This window comes from Hyla sarda, unplaced genomic scaffold (assembly GCF_029499605.1).
Source record: "Hyla sarda isolate aHylSar1 unplaced genomic scaffold, aHylSar1.hap1 scaffold_2521, whole genome shotgun sequence".
NCBI lineage: Eukaryota > Metazoa > Chordata > Amphibia > Anura > Hylidae > Hyla > Hyla sarda.
The window spans coordinates 22,833-38,501 of NW_026609209.1; the positions used below are offsets into that span (position 1 = coordinate 22,833).

The 15,669-nt window shown below is 46.0% G+C and overlaps 7 non-coding genes across 7 annotated transcripts; all 7 read left to right on the forward strand.

The window, feature by feature from the left end:
• The first annotated feature begins 558 nt into the window (after positions 1–558).
• Positions 559–749, forward strand: LOC130323646 (U2 spliceosomal RNA). The gene has a single exon (XR_008868877.1). It is a non-coding gene; the product is annotated as a U2 spliceosomal RNA (small nuclear RNA).
• A 2,083-nt stretch (positions 750–2,832) lies between these two features.
• Positions 2,833–3,023, forward strand: LOC130323647 (U2 spliceosomal RNA). Its single transcript, XR_008868878.1, has one exon. It is a non-coding gene; the product is annotated as a U2 spliceosomal RNA (small nuclear RNA).
• A 2,086-nt stretch (positions 3,024–5,109) lies between these two features.
• Positions 5,110–5,300, forward strand: LOC130323648 (U2 spliceosomal RNA). Its single transcript, XR_008868879.1, has one exon. It is a non-coding gene; the product is annotated as a U2 spliceosomal RNA (small nuclear RNA).
• A 2,087-nt stretch (positions 5,301–7,387) lies between these two features.
• On the forward strand, positions 7,388–7,578 carry LOC130323649 (U2 spliceosomal RNA). Its single transcript, XR_008868880.1, has one exon. It is a non-coding gene; the product is annotated as a U2 spliceosomal RNA (small nuclear RNA).
• A 2,088-nt stretch (positions 7,579–9,666) lies between these two features.
• Positions 9,667–9,857, forward strand: LOC130323650 (U2 spliceosomal RNA). Its single transcript, XR_008868881.1, has one exon. It is a non-coding gene; the product is annotated as a U2 spliceosomal RNA (small nuclear RNA).
• Positions 9,858–11,944: 2,087 nt separating this feature from the next.
• On the forward strand, positions 11,945–12,135 carry LOC130323651 (U2 spliceosomal RNA). The gene has a single exon (XR_008868882.1). It is a non-coding gene; the product is annotated as a U2 spliceosomal RNA (small nuclear RNA).
• A 2,076-nt stretch (positions 12,136–14,211) lies between these two features.
• On the forward strand, positions 14,212–14,402 carry LOC130323655 (U2 spliceosomal RNA). Its single transcript, XR_008868885.1, has one exon. It is a non-coding gene; the product is annotated as a U2 spliceosomal RNA (small nuclear RNA).
• Positions 14,403–15,669: the final 1,267 nt, after the last annotated feature.

Below are 15,669 nucleotides of genomic sequence, written 5' to 3' on the forward strand. Positions count from 1 at the left end.
TATGTAACCATAGGGATTTGTGATGTCACCTAGAACCTTCACAGCAGCGACAGCTTTATGAGGAGCATCAGCACTGCTCTGCCTGAGCAGAACCATCACCGCCATAGGTTGTCAAATAACCCGGATTTAACCCACACAGGTAAGTCCAATGGGGTGCAGGCATGTCCTCTATGCTTACAGCTTCCCGTGGGTGTTGGTTTGATACCGTTTGGGGACAGCCAAGGAGGCATCTGCAGGCAACAAAGGTAGGTGTGTGCTTGTGTGTGTGTTTCCTATGCAGATCCTAAGCCCAGTGTCACATGCAAGTAGGAGGAGTAAGAAGGGTTCCTGGCAAATCCGGGTTATGGATTGCATTTAAAAAGGCCCCGTGGGAGTGCAATGGGCCCCTGTCTTGCTGCTTAGCAATAATGGTATGGGTTTAGGTTCTGCTGTGTGTACTGGTGGTTGACTGCCCCCCAGCCCAGAGTGTGCATGGAAAATTGTCTGGCAGCCTCCCTGACAGCAAGCAGTGATAGTGCCCATGAAGGGGACCTTGTTGGGCCCGCCCCTTTCACGGTTATCGCTTCTCGGCCTTTTGGCTAAGATCAAGTGTAGTATCTGTTCTTATCAGTTTAATATCTGATACGTCCCCTATCTGGGGACCATATATTAAATGGATTTTTGAGAACGGGGGCCGATTTCGAAGCTTGCTTCCGTCGCCCTATGCATTGACCCGATATGGCAGTATCTTCGGGTACAGTGCACCACCCCCTTACAGGGTTAAAAAGAAAGATTCCTACTTTCATTGCTACCTGCTTGCTGGCTAGCCAGCTAGCCAGCCCTGTGGGCCTTGCTGCTGCTGCAGCCAAAAAACAAAAGGTGGTGCTGCTGCTGCTTCTGCTGCTTCTGCTTCTGCTTGTGTCTGGCCCCTGTTGGAGCGTCCAGGCACAGGACTTCTGCTGCTGCTGACTAAATGGCCTCCTTAATTGGATCATTTGAGTAGCCAGCACACCTGTGCAGGTAGGGCATGACATGATAGGCAGCTGCCTTGATAGCGGGTGGGTGCTGAATGTTCCTAATTGACAAAATAAGATTAATGCTTATGAAGAAATATAAAATCTCATCCCTTCCCCAATATCGCGCCACACCCCTACCCCTTAATTCCCTGGTTGAACTTGATGGACATATGTCTTTTTTCGACCGTACTAACTATGTAACTATGTAACATAACATGGGGGGGGGGTCTCCTGGCTGTTCACACAGGTGTGTCATTGCTGTACATTGACCATGCATTGCTTCTGTGGTATTGCAAAGGCAAAGACAAATGCTTCCAGCCATCCATTGCACTAATGGATTGGTCATCAGCTGGCTGTCTATGTCCCGCATCAATATAGACCAAAGCACAGAGGGTTAGGCTATGCTATTGTGCACCTACCTGATGCATCAGAAGGTGCGAGGCCCTTGCTAAATTCTGTGCACAGACTTTGAGATCTATGCTTTAGACTGTATCTAAACCTGCTCCAACATGGACTGACATTCTGGCCTACTTTCAGCCGATGCGACTTGTCTGTCGCTGAACAGTCGCTTTTTATGTATTCAGCACCTATGTATAATGTTGTAAAAATGCTCTAGAAGCTAAAGTCGCAGAAATGTCACACATATTTGGCCTGCAACTTTCTGTGCGACAAATTCAGACAGGAAAAATCAGTATAAATCCTTAGAAAATTATCCCCCAGTGTCTCCATCTGCTGGCGGTATTGAATAAGCATTGCTGCACTGATGGGGTATGCATTAGACGAAAAAAAAGAAGAAAAAGAAGAATAATACGCCCAGAAAAGAGGCGAAAAGGAGAAAAACGTAAAAAAAAACGTGAAAAAAAAGTAAGAGGAAGAGAAGGGAAAAAAAGGTGGAAATGGGTCTAAAAGTGATTTCGGCGGAGAAATATATATATATATATATATATATATATATATATATATATGCGCACACACACACATAGATATAAACGTATTCTCCGTTGAGATATTGCAGCCGCTGCTGTGTCCAGGCCCAGGAGCCTTAGCACTGTGCTGTGATGTCACTCAATACCACTGACATCACTAGGTGTAAACAACATCTCTCCTTTGCTGTGTATGTGACTATGGAGCTGTTTGGTGATGTCGTCTATTACGGCCTTCATAGAAGCAACAGGAGATTGTTGCATCCATCTTGAACCCTCAGAACTACAGTGCTATGATGTCACTCACTTCCACAGGCCTTGCAGAGTGTAAACAACAACAACCCAGCTTTGTTGTGTATGTAACCATAGGGATTTGTGATGTCACCTAGAACCTTCACAGCAGCGACAGCTTTATGAGGAGCATCAGCACTGCTCTGCCTGAGCAGAACCATCACCGCCATAGGTTGTCAAATAACCCGGATTTAACCCACACAGGTAAGTCCAATGGGGTGCAGGCATGTCCTCTATGCTTACAGCTTCCCGTGGGTGTTGGTTTGATACCGTTTGGGGACAGCCAAGGAGGCATCTGCAGGCAACAAAGGTAGGTGTGTGCTTGTGTGTGTGTTTCCTATGCAGATCCTAAGCCCAGTGTCACATGCAAGTAGGAGGAGTAAGAAGGGTTCCTGGCAAATCCGGGTTATGGATTGCATTTAAAAAGGCCCCGTGGGAGTGCAATGGGCCCCTGTCTTGCTGCTTAGCAATAATGGTATGGGTTTAGGTTCTGCTGTGTGTACTGGTGGTTGACTGCCCCCCAGCCCAGAGTGTGCATGGAAAATTGTCTGGCAGCCTCCCTGACAGCAAGCAGTGATAGTGCCCATGAAGGGGACCTTGTTGGGCCCGCCCCTTTCACGGTTATCGCTTCTCGGCCTTTTGGCTAAGATCAAGTGTAGTATCTGTTCTTATCAGTTTAATATCTGATACGTCCCCTATCTGGGGACCATATATTAAATGGATTTTTGAGAACGGGGGCCGATTTCGAAGCTTGCTTCCGTCGCCCTATGCATTGACCCGATATGGCAGTATCTTCGGGTACAGTGCACCACCCCCTTACAGGGTTAAAAAGAAAGATTCCTACTTTCATTGCTACCTGCTTGCTGGCTAGCCAGCTAGCCAGCCCTGTGGGCCTTGCTGCTGCTGCAGCCAAAAAACAAAAGGTGGTGCTGCTGCTGCTTCTGCTGCTTCTGCTTCTGCTTGTGTCTGGCCCCTGTTGGAGCGTCCAGGCACAGGACTTCTGCTGCTGCTGACTAAATGGCCTCCTTAATTGGATCATTTGAGTAGCCAGCACACCTGTGCAGGTAGGGCATGACATGATAGGCAGCTGCCTTGATAGCGGGTGGGTGCTGAATGTTCCTAATTGACAAAATAAGATTAATGCTTATGAAGAAATATAAAATCTCATCCCTTCCCCAATATCGCGCCACACCCCTACCCCTTAATTCCCTGGTTGAACTTGATGGACATATGTCTTTTTTCGACCGTACTAACTATGTAACTATGTAACATAACATGGGGGGGGGGGTCTCCTGGCTGTTCACACAGGTGTGTCATTGCTGTACATTGACCATGCATTGCTTCTGTGGTATTGCAAAGGCAAAGACAAATGCTTCCAGCCATCCATTGCACTAATGGATTGGTCATCAGCTGGCTGTCTATGTCCCGCATCAATATAGACCAAAGTACAGAGGGTTAGGCTATGCTATTGTGCACCTACCTGATGCATCAGAAGGTGCGAGGCCCTTGCTAAATTCTGTGCACAGACTTTGAGATCTATGCTTTAGACTGTATCTAAACCTGCTCCAACATGGACTGACATTCTGGCCTACTTTCAGCCGATGCGACTTGTCTGTCGCTGAACAGTCGCTTTTTATGTATTCAGCACCTATGTATAATGTTGTAAAAATGCTCTAGAAGCTAAAGTCGCAGAAATGTCACACATATTTGGCCTGCAACTTTCTGTGCGACAAATTCAGACAGGAAAAATCAGTATAAATCCTTAGAAAATTATCCCCCAGTGTCTCCATCTGCTGGCGGTATTGAATAAGCATTGCTGCACTGATGGGGTATGCATTAGACGAAAAAAAAGAAGAAAAAGAAGAATAATACGCCCAGAAAAGAGGCGAAAAGGAGAAAAACGTAAAAAAACGTGAAAAAAAAGTAAGAGGAAGAGAAGGGAAAAAAAGGTGGAAATGGGTTTAAAAGTGATTTCGGCGGAGAAATATATATATATATATATATATATATATATATATATATATATATGCGCACACACACACATAGATATAAACGTATTCTCCGTTGAGATATTGCAGCCGCTGCTGTGTCCAGGCCCAGGAGCCTTAGCACTGTGCTGTGATGTCACTCAATACCACTGACATCACTAGGTGTAAACAACATCTCTCCTTTGCTGTGTATGTGACTATGGAGCTGTTTGGTGATGTCGTCTATTACGGCCTTCATAGAAGCAACAGGAGATTGTTGCATCCATCTTGAACCCTCAGAACTACAGTGCTATGATGTCACTCACTTCCACAGGCCTTGCAGAGTGTAAACAACAACAACCCAGCTTTGTTGTGTATGTAACCATAGGGATTTGTGATGTCACCTAGAACCTTCACAGCAGCGACAGCTTTATGAGGAGCATCAGCACTGCTCTGCCTGAGCAGAACCATCACCGCCATAGGTTGTCAAATAACCCGGATTTAACCCACACAGGTAAGTCCAATGGGGTGCAGGCATGTCCTCTATGCTTACAGCTTCCCGTGGGTGTTGGTTTGATACCGTTTGGGGACAGCCAAGGAGGCATCTGCAGGCAACAAAGGTAGGTGTGTGCTTGTGTGTGTGTTTCCTATGCAGATCCTAAGCCCAGTGTCACATGCAAGTAGGAGGAGTAAGAAGGGTTCCTGGCAAATCCGGGTTATGGATTGCATTTAAAAAGGCCCCGTGGGAGTGCAATGGGCCCCTGTCTTGCTGCTTAGCAATAATGGTATGGGTTTAGGTTCTGCTGTGTGTACTGGTGGTTGACTGCCCCCCAGCCCAGAGTGTGCATGGAAAATTGTCTGGCAGCCTCCCTGACAGCAAGCAGTGATAGTGCCCATGAAGGGGACCTTGTTGGGCCCGCCCCTTTCACGGTTATCGCTTCTCGGCCTTTTGGCTAAGATCAAGTGTAGTATCTGTTCTTATCAGTTTAATATCTGATACGTCCCCTATCTGGGGACCATATATTAAATGGATTTTTGAGAACGGGGGCCGATTTCGAAGCTTGCTTCCGTCGCCCTATGCATTGACCCGATATGGCAGTATCTTCGGGTACAGTGCACCACCCCCTTACAGGGTTAAAAAGAAAGATTCCTACTTTCATTGCTACCTGCTTGCTGGCTAGCCAGCTAGCCAGCCCTGTGGGCCTTGCTGCTGCTGCAGCCAAAAAACAAAAGGTGGTGCTGCTGCTGCTTCTGCTGCTTCTGCTTCTGCTTGTGTCTGGCCCCTGTTGGAGCGTCCAGGCACAGGACTTCTGCTGCTGCTGACTAAATGGCCTCCTTAATTGGATCATTTGAGTAGCCAGCACACCTGTGCAGGTAGGGCATGACATGATAGGCAGCTGCCTTGATAGCGGGTGGGTGCTGAATGTTCCTAATTGACAAAATAAGATTAATGCTTATGAAGAAATATAAAATCTCATCCCTTCCCCAATATCGCGCCACACCCCTACCCCTTAATTCCCTGGTTGAACTTGATGGACATATGTCTTTTTTCGACCGTACTAACTATGTAACTATGTAACATAACATGGGGGGGGGGGTCTCCTGGCTGTTCACACAGGTGTGTCATTGCTGTACATTGACCATGCATTGCTTCTGTGGTATTGCAAAGGCAAAGACAAATGCTTCCAGCCATCCATTGCACTAATGGATTGGTCATCAGCTGGCTGTCTATGTCCCGCATCAATATAGACCAAAGTACAGAGGGTTAGGCTATGCTATTGTGCACCTACCTGATGCATCAGAAGGTGCGAGGCCCTTGCTAAATTCTGTGCACAGACTTTGAGATCTATGCTTTAGACTGTATCTAAACCTGCTCCAACATGGACTGACATTCTGGCCTACTTTCAGCCGATGCGACTTGTCTGTCGCTGAACAGTCGCTTTTTATGTATTCAGCACCTATGTATAATGTTGTAAAAATGCTCTAGAAGCTAAAGTCGCAGAAATGTCACACATATTTGGCCTGCAACTTTCTGTGCGACAAATTCAGACAGGAAAAATCAGTATAAATCCTTAGAAAATTATCCCCCAGTGTCTCCATCTGCTGGCGGTATTGAATAAGCATTGCTGCACTGATGGGGTATGCATTAGACGAAAAAAAAGAAGAAAAAGAAGAATAATACGCCCAGAAAAGAGGCGAAAAGGAGAAAAACGTAAAAAAACGTGAAAAAAAAGTAAGAGGAAGAGAAGGGAAAAAAAGGTGGAAATGGGTTTAAAAGTGATTTCGGCGGAGAATATATATATATATATATATATATATATATATATATATATATATATGCGCACACACACACATAGATATAAACGTATTCTCCGTTGAGATATTGCAGCCGCTGCTGTGTCCAGGCCCAGGAGCCTTAGCACTGTGCTGTGATGTCACTCAATACCACTGACATCACTAGGTGTAAACAACATCTCTCCTTTGCTGTGTATGTGACTATGGAGCTGTTTGGTGATGTCGTCTATTACGGCCTTCATAGAAGCAACAGGAGATTGTTGCATCCATCTTGAACCCTCAGAACTACAGTGCTATGATGTCACTCACTTCCACAGGCCTTGCAGAGTGTAAACAACAACAACCCAGCTTTGTTGTGTATGTAACCATAGGGATTTGTGATGTCACCTAGAACCTTCACAGCAGCGACAGCTTTATGAGGAGCATCAGCACTGCTCTGCCTGAGCAGAACCATCACCGCCATAGGTTGTCAAATAACCCGGATTTAACCCACACAGGTAAGTCCAATGGGGTGCAGGCATGTCCTCTATGCTTACAGCTTCCCGTGGGTGTTGGTTTGATACCGTTTGGGGACAGCCAAGGAGGCATCTGCAGGCAACAAAGGTAGGTGTGTGCTTGTGTGTGTGTTTCCTATGCAGATCCTAAGCCCAGTGTCACATGCAAGTAGGAGGAGTAAGAAGGGTTCCTGGCAAATCCGGGTTATGGATTGCATTTAAAAAGGCCCCGTGGGAGTGCAATGGGCCCCTGTCTTGCTGCTTAGCAATAATGGTATGGGTTTAGGTTCTGCTGTGTGTACTGGTGGTTGACTGCCCCCCAGCCCAGAGTGTGCATGGAAAATTGTCTGGCAGCCTCCCTGACAGCAAGCAGTGATAGTGCCCATGAAGGGGACCTTGTTGGGCCCGCCCCTTTCACGGTTATCGCTTCTCGGCCTTTTGGCTAAGATCAAGTGTAGTATCTGTTCTTATCAGTTTAATATCTGATACGTCCCCTATCTGGGGACCATATATTAAATGGATTTTTGAGAACGGGGGCCGATTTCGAAGCTTGCTTCCGTCGCCCTATGCATTGACCCGATATGGCAGTATCTTCGGGTACAGTGCACCACCCCCTTACAGGGTTAAAAAGAAAGATTCCTACTTTCATTGCTACCTGCTTGCTGGCTAGCCAGCTAGCCAGCCCTGTGGGCCTTGCTGCTGCTGCAGCCAAAAAACAAAAGGTGGTGCTGCTGCTGCTTCTGCTGCTTCTGCTTCTGCTTGTGTCTGGCCCCTGTTGGAGCGTCCAGGCACAGGACTTCTGCTGCTGCTGACTAAATGGCCTCCTTAATTGGATCATTTGAGTAGCCAGCACACCTGTGCAGGTAGGGCATGACATGATAGGCAGCTGCCTTGATAGCGGGTGGGTGCTGAATGTTCCTAATTGACAAAATAAGATTAATGCTTATGAAGAAATATAAAATCTCATCCCTTCCCCAATATCGCGCCACACCCCTACCCCTTAATTCCCTGGTTGAACTTGATGGACATATGTCTTTTTTCGACCGTACTAACTATGTAACTATGTAACATAACATGGGGGGGGGGTCTCCTGGCTGTTCACACAGGTGTGTCATTGCTGTACATTGACCATGCATTGCTTCTGTGGTATTGCAAAGGCAAAGACAAATGCTTCCAGCCATCCATTGCACTAATGGATTGGTCATCAGCTGGCTGTCTATGTCCCGCATCAATATAGACCAAAGCACAGAGGGTTAGGCTATGCTATTGTGCACCTACCTGATGCATCAGAAGGTGCGAGGCCCTTGCTAAATTCTGTGCACAGACTTTGAGATCTATGCTTTAGACTGTATCTAAACCTGCTCCAACATGGACTGACATTCTGGCCTACTTTCAGCCGATGCGACTTGTCTGTCGCTGAACAGTCGCTTTTTATGTATTCAGCACCTATGTATAATGTTGTAAAAATGCTCTAGAAGCTAAAGTCGCAGAAATGTCACACATATTTGGCCTGCAACTTTCTGTGCGACAAATTCAGACAGGAAAAATCAGTATAAATCCTTAGAAAATTATCCCCCAGTGTCTCCATCTGCTGGCGGTATTGAATAAGCATTGCTGCACTGATGGGGTATGCATTAGACGAAAAAAAAGAAGAAAAAGAAGAATAATACGCCCAGAAAAGAGGCGAAAAGGAGAAAAACGTAAAAAAAAACGTGAAAAAAAAGTAAGAGGAAGAGAAGGGAAAAAAAGGTGGAAATGGGTCTAAAAGTGATTTCGGCGGAGAATATATATATATATATATATATATATATATATATATATATATATATGCGCACACACACACATAGATATAAACGTATTCTCCGTTGAGATATTGCAGCCGCTGCTGTGTCCAGGCCCAGGAGCCTTAGCACTGTGCTGTGATGTCACTCAATACCACTGACATCACTAGGTGTAAACAACATCTCTCCTTTGCTGTGTATGTGACTATGGAGCTGTTTGGTGATGTCGTCTATTACGGCCTTCATAGAAGCAACAGGAGATTGTTGCATCCATCTTGAACCCTCAGAACTACAGTGCTATGATGTCACTCACTTCCACAGGCCTTGCAGAGTGTAAACAACAACAACCCAGCTTTGTTGTGTATGTAACCATAGGGATTTGTGATGTCACCTAGAACCTTCACAGCAGCGACAGCTTTATGAGGAGCATCAGCACTGCTCTGCCTGAGCAGAACCATCACCGCCATAGGTTGTCAAATAACCCGGATTTAACCCACACAGGTAAGTCCAATGGGGTGCAGGCATGTCCTCTATGCTTACAGCTTCCCGTGGGTGTTGGTTTGATACCGTTTGGGGACAGCCAAGGAGGCATCTGCAGGCAACAAAGGTAGGTGTGTGCTTGTGTGTGTGTTTCCTATGCAGATCCTAAGCCCAGTGTCACATGCAAGTAGGAGGAGTAAGAAGGGTTCCTGGCAAATCCGGGTTATGGATTGCATTTAAAAAGGCCCCGTGGGAGTGCAATGGGCCCCTGTCTTGCTGCTTAGCAATAATGGTATGGGTTTAGGTTCTGCTGTGTGTACTGGTGGTTGACTGCCCCCCAGCCCAGAGTGTGCATGGAAAATTGTCTGGCAGCCTCCCTGACAGCAAGCAGTGATAGTGCCCATGAAGGGGACCTTGTTGGGCCCGCCCCTTTCACGGTTATCGCTTCTCGGCCTTTTGGCTAAGATCAAGTGTAGTATCTGTTCTTATCAGTTTAATATCTGATACGTCCCCTATCTGGGGACCATATATTAAATGGATTTTTGAGAACGGGGGCCGATTTCGAAGCTTGCTTCCGTCGCCCTATGCATTGACCCGATATGGCAGTATCTTCGGGTACAGTGCACCACCCCCTTACAGGGTTAAAAAGAAAGATTCCTACTTTCATTGCTACCTGCTTGCTGGCTAGCCAGCTAGCCAGCCCTGTGGGCCTTGCTGCTGCTGCAGCCAAAAAACAAAAGGTGGTGCTGCTGCTGCTTCTGCTGCTTCTGCTTCTGCTTGTGTCTGGCCCCTGTTGGAGCGTCCAGGCACAGGACTTCTGCTGCTGCTGACTAAATGGCCTCCTTAATTGGATCATTTGAGTAGCCAGCACACCTGTGCAGGTAGGGCATGACATGATAGGCAGCTGCCTTGATAGCGGGTGGGTGCTGAATGTTCCTAATTGACAAAATAAGATTAATGCTTATGAAGAAATATAAAATCTCATCCCTTCCCCAATATCGCGCCACACCCCTACCCCTTAATTCCCTGGTTGAACTTGATGGACATATGTCTTTTTTCGACCGTACTAACTATGTAACTATGTAACATAACATGGGGGGGGGGGTCTCCTGGCTGTTCACACAGGTGTGTCATTGCTGTACATTGACCATGCATTGCTTCTGTGGTATTGCAAAGGCAAAGACAAATGCTTCCAGCCATCCATTGCACTAATGGATTGGTCATCAGCTGGCTGTCTATGTCCCGCATCAATATAGACCAAAGTACAGAGGGTTAGGCTATGCTATTGTGCACCTACCTGATGCATCAGAAGGTGCGAGGCCCTTGCTAAATTCTGTGCACAGACTTTGAGATCTATGCTTTAGACTGTATCTAAACCTGCTCCAACATGGACTGACATTCTGGCCTACTTTCAGCCGATGCGACTTGTCTGTCGCTGAACAGTCGCTTTTTATGTATTCAGCACCTATGTATAATGTTGTAAAAATGCTCTAGAAGCTAAAGTCGCAGAAATGTCACACATATTTGGCCTGCAACTTTCTGTGCGACAAATTCAGACAGGAAAAATCAGTATAAATCCTTAGAAAATTATCCCCCAGTGTCTCCATCTGCTGGCGGTATTGAATAAGCATTGCTGCACTGATGGGGTATGCATTAGACGAAAAAAAAGAAGAAAAAGAAGAATAATACGCCCAGAAAAGAGGCGAAAAGGAGAAAAACGTAAAAAAACGTGAAAAAAAAGTAAGAGGAAGAGAAGGGAAAAAAAGGTGGAAATGGGTTTAAAAGTGATTTCGGCGGAGAATATATATATATATATATATATATATATATATATATATATATATATGCGCACACACACACATAGATATAAACGTATTCTCCGTTGAGATATTGCAGCCGCTGCTGTGTCCAGGCCCAGGAGCCTTAGCACTGTGCTGTGATGTCACTCAATACCACTGACATCACTAGGTGTAAACAACATCTCTCCTTTGCTGTGTATGTGACTATGGAGCTGTTTGGTGATGTCGTCTATTACGGCCTTCATAGAAGCAACAGGAGATTGTTGCATCCATCTTGAACCCTCAGAACTACAGTGCTATGATGTCACTCACTTCCACAGGCCTTGCAGAGTGTAAACAACAACAACCCAGCTTTGTTGTGTATGTAACCATAGGGATTTGTGATGTCACCTAGAACCTTCACAGCAGCGACAGCTTTATGAGGAGCATCAGCACTGCTCTGCCTGAGCAGAACCATCACCGCCATAGGTTGTCAAATAACCCGGATTTAACCCACACAGGTAAGTCCAATGGGGTGCAGGCATGTCCTCTATGCTTACAGCTTCCCGTGGGTGTTGGTTTGATACCGTTTGGGGACAGCCAAGGAGGCATCTGCAGGCAACAAAGGTAGGTGTGTGCTTGTGTGTGTGTTTCCTATGCAGATCCTAAGCCCAGTGTCACATGCAAGTAGGAGGAGTAAGAAGGGTTCCTGGCAAATCCGGGTTATGGATTGCATTTAAAAAGGCCCCGTGGGAGTGCAATGGGCCCCTGTCTTGCTGCTTAGCAATAATGGTATGGGTTTAGGTTCTGCTGTGTGTACTGGTGGTTGACTGCCCCCCAGCCCAGAGTGTGCATGGAAAATTGTCTGGCAGCCTCCCTGACAGCAAGCAGTGATAGTGCCCATGAAGGGGACCTTGTTGGGCCCGCCCCTTTCACGGTTATCGCTTCTCGGCCTTTTGGCTAAGATCAAGTGTAGTATCTGTTCTTATCAGTTTAATATCTGATACGTCCCCTATCTGGGGACCATATATTAAATGGATTTTTGAGAACGGGGGCCGATTTCGAAGCTTGCTTCCGTCGCCCTATGCATTGACCCGATATGGCAGTATCTTCGGGTACAGTGCACCACCCCCTTACAGGGTTAAAAAGAAAGATTCCTACTTTCATTGCTACCTGCTTGCTGGCTAGCCAGCTAGCCAGCCCTGTGGGCCTTGCTGCTGCTGCAGCCAAAAAACAAAAGGTGGTGCTTCTGCTGCTTCTGCTTCTGCTTGTGTCTGGCCCCTGTTGGAGCGTCCAGGCACAGGACTTCTGCTGCTGCTGACTAAATGGCCTCCTTAATTGGATCATTTGAGTAGCCAGCACACCTGTGCAGGTAGGGCATGACATGATAGGCAGCTGCCTTGATAGCGGGTGGGTGCTGAATGTTCCTAATTGACAAAATAAGATTAATGCTTATGAAGAAATATAAAATCTCATCCCTTCCCCAATATCGCGCCACACCCCTACCCCTTAATTCCCTGGTTGAACTTGATGGACATATGTCTTTTTTCGACCGTACTAACTATGTAACTATGTAACATAACATGGGGGGGGGGTCTCCTGGCTGTTCACACAGGTGTGTCATTGCTGTACATTGACCATGCATTGCTTCTGTGGTATTGCAAAGGCAAAGACAAATGCTTCCAGCCATCCATTGCACTAATGGATTGGTCATCAGCTGGCTGTCTATGTCCCGCATCAATATAGACCAAAGTACAGAGGGTTAGGCTATGCTATTGTGCACCTACCTGATGCATCAGAAGGTGCGAGGCCCTTGCTAAATTCTGTGCACAGACTTTGAGATCTATGCTTTAGACTGTATCTAAACCTGCTCCAACATGGACTGACATTCTGGCCTACTTTCAGCCGATGCGACTTGTCTGTCGCTGAACAGTCGCTTTTTATGTATTCAGCACCTATGTATAATGTTGTAAAAATGCTCTAGAAGCTAAAGTCGCAGAAATGTCACACATATTTGGCCTGCAACTTTCTGTGCGACAAATTCAGACAGGAAAAATCAGTATAAATCCTTAGAAAATTATCCCCCAGTGTCTCCATCTGCTGGCGGTATTGAATAAGCATTGCTGCACTGATGGGGTATGCATTAGACGAAAAAAAAGAAGAAAAAGAAGAATAATACGCCCAGAAAAGAGGCGAAAAGGAGAAAAACGTAAAAAAACGTGAAAAAAAAGTAAGAGGAAGAGAAGGGAAAAAAAGGTGGAAATGGGTTTAAAAGTGATTTCGGCGGAGATATATATATATATATATATATATATATATATATATATATATATATGCGCACACACACACATAGATATAAACGTATTCTCCGTTGAGATATTGCAGCCGCTGCTGTGTCCAGGCCCAGGAGCCTTAGCACTGTGCTGTGATGTCACTCAATACCACTGACATCACTAGGTGTAAACAACATCTCTCCTTTGCTGTGTATGTGACTATGGAGCTGTTTGGTGATGTCGTCTATTACGGCCTTCATAGAAGCAACAGGAGATTGTTGCATCCATCTTGAACCCTCAGAACTACAGTGCTATGATGTCACTCACTTCCACAGGCCTTGCAGAGTGTAAACAACAACAACCCAGCTTTGTTGTGTATGTAACCATAGGGATTTGTGATGTCACCTAGAACCTTCACAGCAGCGACAGCTTTATGAGGAGCATCAGCACTGCTCTGCCTGAGCAGAACCATCACCGCCATAGGTTGTCAAATAACCCGGATTTAACCCACACAGGTAAGTCCAATGGGGTGCAGGCATGTCCTCTATGCTTACAGCTTCCCGTGGGTGTTGGTTTGATACCGTTTGGGGACAGCCAAGGAGGCATCTGCAGGCAACAAAGGTAGGTGTGTGCTTGTGTGTGTGTTTCCTATGCAGATCCTAAGCCCAGTGTCACATGCAAGTAGGAGGAGTAAGAAGGGTTCCTGGCAAATCCGGGTTATGGATTGCATTTAAAAAGGCCCCGTGGGAGTGCAATGGGCCCCTGTCTTGCTGCTTAGCAATAATGGTATGGGTTTAGGTTCTGCTGTGTGTACTGGTGGTTGACTGCCCCCCAGCCCAGAGTGTGCATGGAAAATTGTCTGGCAGCCTCCCTGACAGCAAGCAGTGATAGTGCCCATGAAGGGGACCTTGTTGGGCCCGCCCCTTTCACGGTTATCGCTTCTCGGCCTTTTGGCTAAGATCAAGTGTAGTATCTGTTCTTATCAGTTTAATATCTGATACGTCCCCTATCTGGGGACCATATATTAAATGGATTTTTGAGAACGGGGGCCGATTTCGAAGCTTGCTTCCGTCGCCCTATGCATTGACCCGATATGGCAGTATCTTCGGGTACAGTGCACCACCTCCTTACAGGGTTAAAAAGAAAGATTCCTACTTTCATTGCTACCTGCTTGCTGGCTAGCCAGCTAGCCAGCCCTGTGGGCCTTGCTGCTGCTGCAGCCAAAAAACAAAAGGTGGTGCTGCTGCTGCTTCTGCTGCTTCTGCTTCTGCTTGTGTCTGGCCCCTGTTGGAGCGTCCAGGCACAGGACTTCTGCTGCTGCTGACTAAATGGCCTCCTTAATTGGATCATTTGAGTAGCCAGCACACCTGTGCAGGTAGGGCATGACATGATAGGCAGCTGCCTTGATAGCGGGTGGGTGCTGAATGTTCCTAATTGACAAAATAAGATTAATGCTTATGAAGAAATATAAAATCTCATCCCTTCCCCAATATCGCGCCACACCCCTACCCCTTAATTCCCTGGTTGAACTTGATGGACATATGTCTTTTTTCGACCGTACTAACTATGTAACTATGTAACATAACATGGGGGGGGGGGGTCTCCTGGCTGTTCACACAGGTGTGTCATTGCTGTACATTGACCATGCATTGCTTCTGTGGTATTGCAAAGGCAAAGACAAATGCTTCCAGCCATCCATTGCACTAATGGATTGGTCATCAGCTGGCTGTCTATGTCCCGCATCAATATAGACCAAAGTACAGAGGGTTAGGCTATGCTATTGTGCACCTACCTGATGCATCAGAAGGTGCGAGGCCCTTGCTAAATTCTGTGCACAGACTTTGAGATCTATGCTTTAGACTGTATCTAAACCTGCTCCAACATGGACTGACATTCTGGCCTACTTTCAGCCGATGCGACTTGTCTGTCGCTGAACAGTCGCTTTTTATGTATTCAGCACCTATGTATAATGTTGTAAAAATGCTCTAGAAGCTAAAGTCGCAGAAATGTCACACATATTTGGCCTGCAACTTTCTGTGCGACAAATTCAGACAGGAAAAATCAGTATAAATCCTTAGAAAATTATCCCCCAGTGTCTCCATCTGCTGGCGGTATTGAATAAGCATTGCTGCACTGATGGGGTATGCATTAGACGAAAAAAAAGAAGAAAAAGAAGAATAATACGCCCAGAAAAGAGGCGAAAAGGAGAAAAACGTAAAAAAACGTGAAAAAAAAGTAAGAGGAAGAGAAGGGAAAAAAAGGTGGAAATGGGTTTAAAAGTGATTTCGGCGGAGAAATATATATATATATATATATATATATATATATATATATATATATATATATGCGCACACACACACATAGATATAAACGTATTCTCCGTTGAGATATT